Source organism: Mus pahari, chromosome 23, assembly GCF_900095145.1.
Source record: "Mus pahari chromosome 23, PAHARI_EIJ_v1.1, whole genome shotgun sequence".
In the NCBI taxonomy this organism is placed as follows: Eukaryota; Metazoa; Chordata; class Mammalia; order Rodentia; family Muridae; genus Mus; species Mus pahari.
Window position 1 is genome coordinate 30957364 of NC_034612.1, and position 5818 is coordinate 30963181.

The following is a 5818-nucleotide window of genomic DNA, read 5'->3' on the forward strand; positions in this document are numbered from 1 at the left end:
CAAGGTGGATAGCGCCCGATGACACCCGATGCTGTCTTTGATCTCCACACCCCTGCATGACACGCACATCCCCCACACCCCACCCACATCCATATTTCCAAGAAATGCAGAGTCCAAGGGTCGCCGGCACCTCCGCATTCAGAACGCTGGAGGGAGACTCTGAGGCTTTGCGGGCTCCAGGCTTGCCCTCTGTCCTCAGTCCCACGGAAGCCTGAGCAACACCATCCTTCAGCCACGTGTGACCTCCTCACTCCACACATGTAAGACTCCAGCCAAGGTCTGTTCTCAGTGTCACAGCAGAATAGAAGAGTGGGGTCTGCCACGGTTAATCTTGGTTGTTAAGTTGAGGGAACCAGCTAAGAGACTTGCCACTGGCTGGGCCGTCACCCAGATAGGAGGAGACCTTCCCCAGAGTAGGCAGCGCCCTCCGGTGGTCCAGGAGGAAAGCAGTGCTTTGCCTCTCTGCCTTTCCTCCTTGATTTTGAGTCTATCTACTCTGTTGCTGCTTCTGCTGCGGCTACAGCTATCCTTACTAACCCCAGAATCTAGCTTCTTCAGCCTTCCCACACGAGCTGAAGACACACAGTTTACCAGTGTTCTGGCAGGCCGGCCTTCAACACCAGGTTGGGAACGCTGAAGCACCTGGTTGCATACACTGAGCAGCTACCATGTTCCCAAACTCTCCAGCATACAGACCACCACCGCTGGATTACCCAGCCCCTGTCATGAAAGCCAGTTTAGTAAATTCTCTCTGAAGGACCCAGGGAGCTGAAGGGGTCTGCAGCCCCATAGGAGGAACAGTAATATGAGCTAACCAGTACCTCCAGAGCTGCCTGGGGCTAAACCACCGATCAAAGAAAACACATAGTGGGACTCATGGCTCTAGCTGCATATGTAGCAGAGGATGGTCTAGTCGGCCATTAATGGGAGGAGAAACCCTTGGTCTTGTGACGATTCTGAGCCCCAGTTTAGGGAAATGCCAGGAAGTGGGAGCGGATGGGTTGGGGAGCAGGAGGGTGGAGGGGGTTAGGGGATTTTTGGAGAGGAAACTAGGAAAGGGGATAGCATTTGAAATCAAATAAAGAAAATATCTAATAAAAAAATCACAAAACCAAAAATAATTTCTCTCTGTAACATATATTCATTCTCTTGGTTCTGGTCTTCTCGGGAACCCTGGGACCAGCTGTTAAGAGTATTTTCTGCTTTCCAGAGAACCCAAGTTCAGTACTTGGCACCCACTTTGGGTGACTTATTACCATCTGTGACCCCCAACTTCAAGGGAACTGACACAATCGTCTACCCTCTTAGGACACCTGTAACCACATTGCAATACATAAACACAGACACGTGCATATAAATAAAGTAAAGATAATTATATTAATAAAGAATCCTTAATAATACAGAGACATAGCCCAGTAGGCCTTTAGGCTGCAACGCATGTGGCAAAGCTTTTTAGTACAGAAGGAATTTGAAGACTTAATTGAGGGCATGTCAAAGCCACCCAGGCCACCATCATCATGAATTAGAGCCCATTCCTCTGGAAAAGGAACACAGCCATCTGTTGTGGCCAGAGGAGGCTGTTCTAGCCATTGAGAGGCGGCGCTGGGTGCCATGGTAACAATGCACTATAATTAACGTGGTCTTACCTGCATGAATTCTCTAAAATATACCTGGTAGTTATTTCTCTCACTACTGTGTCAAATGCCTAACAAAGCAGCTTAGGGTAAGCTTGGCTCATGGTTTGAGTGGGTTTAGTCTATTGTGATATGGGAGGTGTGGTGAAGTTGATGGTAGTAGGAGCATTGGCTGGGATTCCTCAGATCTTAGTGGATCAGGAGAACCTGGGCTGGAACTGGGACCCAGAATATAACCCTCAGGCCTTCCAACACGAGATGTACTTCTTGCTTTGTTCTACTTTCTTAAGGTTCCACAACATCTCCAATTAGCTTCACAGAGTTCAAGCATGAATCTGAGGGGAAAGGATGCCTCACACTCAAACCAAACTTCTAAAACTGGTTCCTACATTATCCATGGTTATGTCTTGTTCCTGCTCTCCTTGAACATGCCCTTCTGTTTCCTTCTTCTTTTGCCCATGAAGCTTCTATTCACCCTTTGATACCCAGCCCAAGTGGCTCCTGTTCACCTTTTGATACCCAGTTCAAATAGCTCCTGTTCACCCTTTGATACTTAGGTCAAATGTCCCTTTCTTCCCATTTACACTCACTAACTTTCTCATTCTATCTTCAAGTGTCTGGTACAAATACAAATGATCTTTGTTTTAGAGCTGGTTTTGTTTTTTGCAAAGTTATGCAAGTTCACCTGTCCTTTTTCCTGTAACATGATCACAGATACTAGTGAACAGGACTCAGATTTCTCTCTTTCAAAGACAGTGTAACTGACAACACAAGGGGCTATAGCTATTGGCAGTTGAGGACTTAACTGGTTAGTATTTGTCCCAGGAGGGGCTTTGATCCCTCCTACTGGTGTGATGCTGTACTGGAATCATCTCAGATTAGCTGGTAAGATCTTTGTATGGTGTCTACTCCTAGCTTTGAATTCAATGTCATCATGTTACCAGTCAAAAATTTGCTATGGTGGGACTATTTATACAAGAGAAAAATTGGTGAATGTTATCAATTAGGCTTTTTGATTCCCCTTGTCTTTGTATGTGTAAGTTTTCTGGCACTCACAAAACGCCTGAGCCAATCAATCTAAAAAAGGGAGAAAAGGTTTGAATCTTGTATGCTTTGGTTTATGATCACTGAGGTCCTGTTATGATGGGTCTGCAATAGTATGGCACAGTGTGGTGGGAATGCCTGGCAGAAGAAGTTACTCATCTAACAGTGGCCACAAGCAGAGAGAAAACAGGGAAACCAGGCTGCTAGGATCCCTCGGAGGGCATTTGCTCAATGATATAACATCCTTTGATAGGCCTCACCTTCAAAAAGTTCAATAATTTTTCAAAAGCAATATGGACTGGTGTCCTGGCCTACAAATACATGGAAGTTTGAGGTTCCTTTTTCAAACCGCCCATCATTTATTTTCTCCACAGGCTCTAGCTTTCCTTGGTACCTGGACTGCTGGTGGATGGGTAAGAGTGCCCCCTGCCAGCAGACATTCCCCAGGGACACGTGAGGATTACCTGCGTGGATATGGCTGTGGGGTACTGGCAGAACATCCACTACACAGGACTATGGAGGTAGACAGTTTCAAATCCCAGTTCCCCTGTTGACTAAATGGCCATGGTCTGTCCAAGGCTGGGTTTGCCTGCATGAGTGAGCCACTGATGTTGGCTCAGCAAATACAGTCCCAAGGATGCTGACAGGTGTGGCCAAAGGTCGAAGGGCGTTGTGATAAAGGAGAGCCTTCGTGATTTACAGCCGCAGCCTGGACAGCAGAGCTGTTGATAGCAGGAAGATGGAGGAGCAACAGCAAGACAATCATGGCTGAGGGATCTGCATTTCATTGAGACGGTGCTGGAGTCCACACAGTGGAGATTAAATAGCCCGTTGCCTGAATGCAAAAAGGCGAAAATAAATCAGCCTTTACTGCAAGCAGGGTGGCAGGGAGTTAATTAGGAAAAGGAAAAAAAATACATTTCAGCTTACAAAGAGGCGGGGTGGGCATGCAGAGGATGAATGGGGTCCCTTACTCTTCCCATCAGAAGGCATGCGTGGCCCGGAAGGGTGACCGTCAGGCAGGCCCTGGCTGGGAAGGCAGAGGCTGCCTGCCTGCTGCCCACGGAGCTGAGTCAGGTCTTGCTTGAGTCCTGTCAGGATGAACTTGCAGGCTGGGAACTGGTGTCTGGGATTATCATGGTGCAGGGAAGGGACTATGGGTCATGCTCAGTGATGGCTCTGTATTGCACCAAGGAGGGGATTGCTTTGAATCTCCCGGGTTTTTCTCTTTCTGATTCCCAGCCAGGCAGGGCTTTCTGCTGGCTCCTCGTCCCTCACCTCAGGCTCCTTTCTACCTCAGTGGTGTTGTTCATGAGAGCCTCTGTCCTGGAACGCGTCTCCACTTTCTCCCCTTAGCTGACCACTCCAGCATTCTTACAAACCCAGCTTGGTTTTCTGCATCTAACCAATAATGCTAATTGAGCACGGTGGCACAGGTTTGACATCTCAGCCCTTTTTGAGGCTGAGGCAGGAGGATAGACATTCAGGGACAGCACAAAAGAACCTGTTTCCAAGTGGAGGTTAAGAAGACATCAGCGGATGGGGGAGTTGGGGATAGAGGGATGGGTAGAGGGGTAGGGGGTTCGGGACTGGCTAGATGGCTCAGTGAATGGGTAAAGAAGATTCTTGCTCTTAAGCCTGGTGATATGAGCTTGATTCCTAGGACTCACATGGTGGTGACCTCTACATATGTCTGTCTGTCTGTCTGTCTGTCTGTCTCTCTTACACACACACACACACACACACACACACACACACACACACACACACACACACACANACACACACACACACTGATGGTATTCCTGTTACAGGGAAGGTGGCAGACTGCAGAGAGTTCTCACAGACAGGAGGAGACCTTTGCTGTGGCCCATGGAAGGTGACAGTGGCCTGGACTGGAAAATGACTGCTATGATGAAGAGGTGACAGACTCGGTTGGACGGCAGCCCAGGCTGGCCCGTCTCACTTTGCTATGCTTGCATCTCTGCTGCTGAAATTCCTTTCTCAGGAGAGGCATAAACATCACGTCTTCTCCTAAGGTCCCAGCGACACGCCAAGGTCCAATAGCACCAACGTTTACCCTGGAATCAGTTCATTAGACTTACAGAACAATAGGAATCATGGCCGAGAGCATGCATGGGTCGCCTTAAAGCAGCTACACTGGGAGGTCTTTAGACAGCATGGAGGATGACTTTCCACGGCTGTGTAGATGGAGTCCCCTCCCCTTATCCTTTCCCACCCATATCCTCTAGCCCTTCCCAGAGGCCCCCAACGCCAAGCACAGTTAAGGCAGAATTGCGTACAACTGCTTGGGAAAGGTGGCTGGCTACTCAGGAGAAGGCCCTCTGACCCTCTCTTCCCTCTCCTGTGAGGGAGCATCAATATCCAACAAGCCCAGCTATGGTGGCCTTTTGCAAGCGGGCTCAGCTGCACTTCTAAAGATGGCAGCGGGAGTCCTGTACCATGGTCTCTATGACAAGCTTGTCTACGGAGCCTTAAGCCTCCCTGGGAGGCAGGGATGCCTTTGGAGCTGCAGATAATTCTCAGGTTCACAAATGAGGCTTAACTGCACTCTGTTTCCCCAAGGAGAACCCTTGTTCTCCTTGTGAGAGGAGGAAGTGAGGAGGAAGTGAGGAGGAAGCTGCCTTTGCTGACTCCCAACACCGGTGGGGGTAGGGTCAGATCCTCTGCTGGGATCCAAGGAACGCTCTCATGATGGCACACACTCACCCTCATTTCATGGATGCTGTGGGTTGATCTGGGAGTCCAACCCAGACAGCTAGACCTGGAACTGACTTAGGTGGCCCCTTCTGATCCTTCACAAACCTCTGTAAGAGGTGGCATGATGCTACCTGAGGACTGGCTTTAAATCAGCTTTTCTATCCCTCATGTCTAATCTCTATGTGCTGCTTAGCCCCAAGGCCAGCCAAAGAGGTTAGAGGTCAAGGAATCTGGCCCAGGGCCCAGTTCTAATGAAAGGCGCTCCAGTCCCCGCAGGTCATTCTCTGTGAATGGATGAAGGATCATAGACTGCCTATTCTCTGGACCAGTAATCAACCTCTGATCCCCCTGATGGGTAGGTAGAAATTTTTAGATGTAGCCAGATGTCCTGCAGGGAGAACATTGCATCTTAAAGCAAA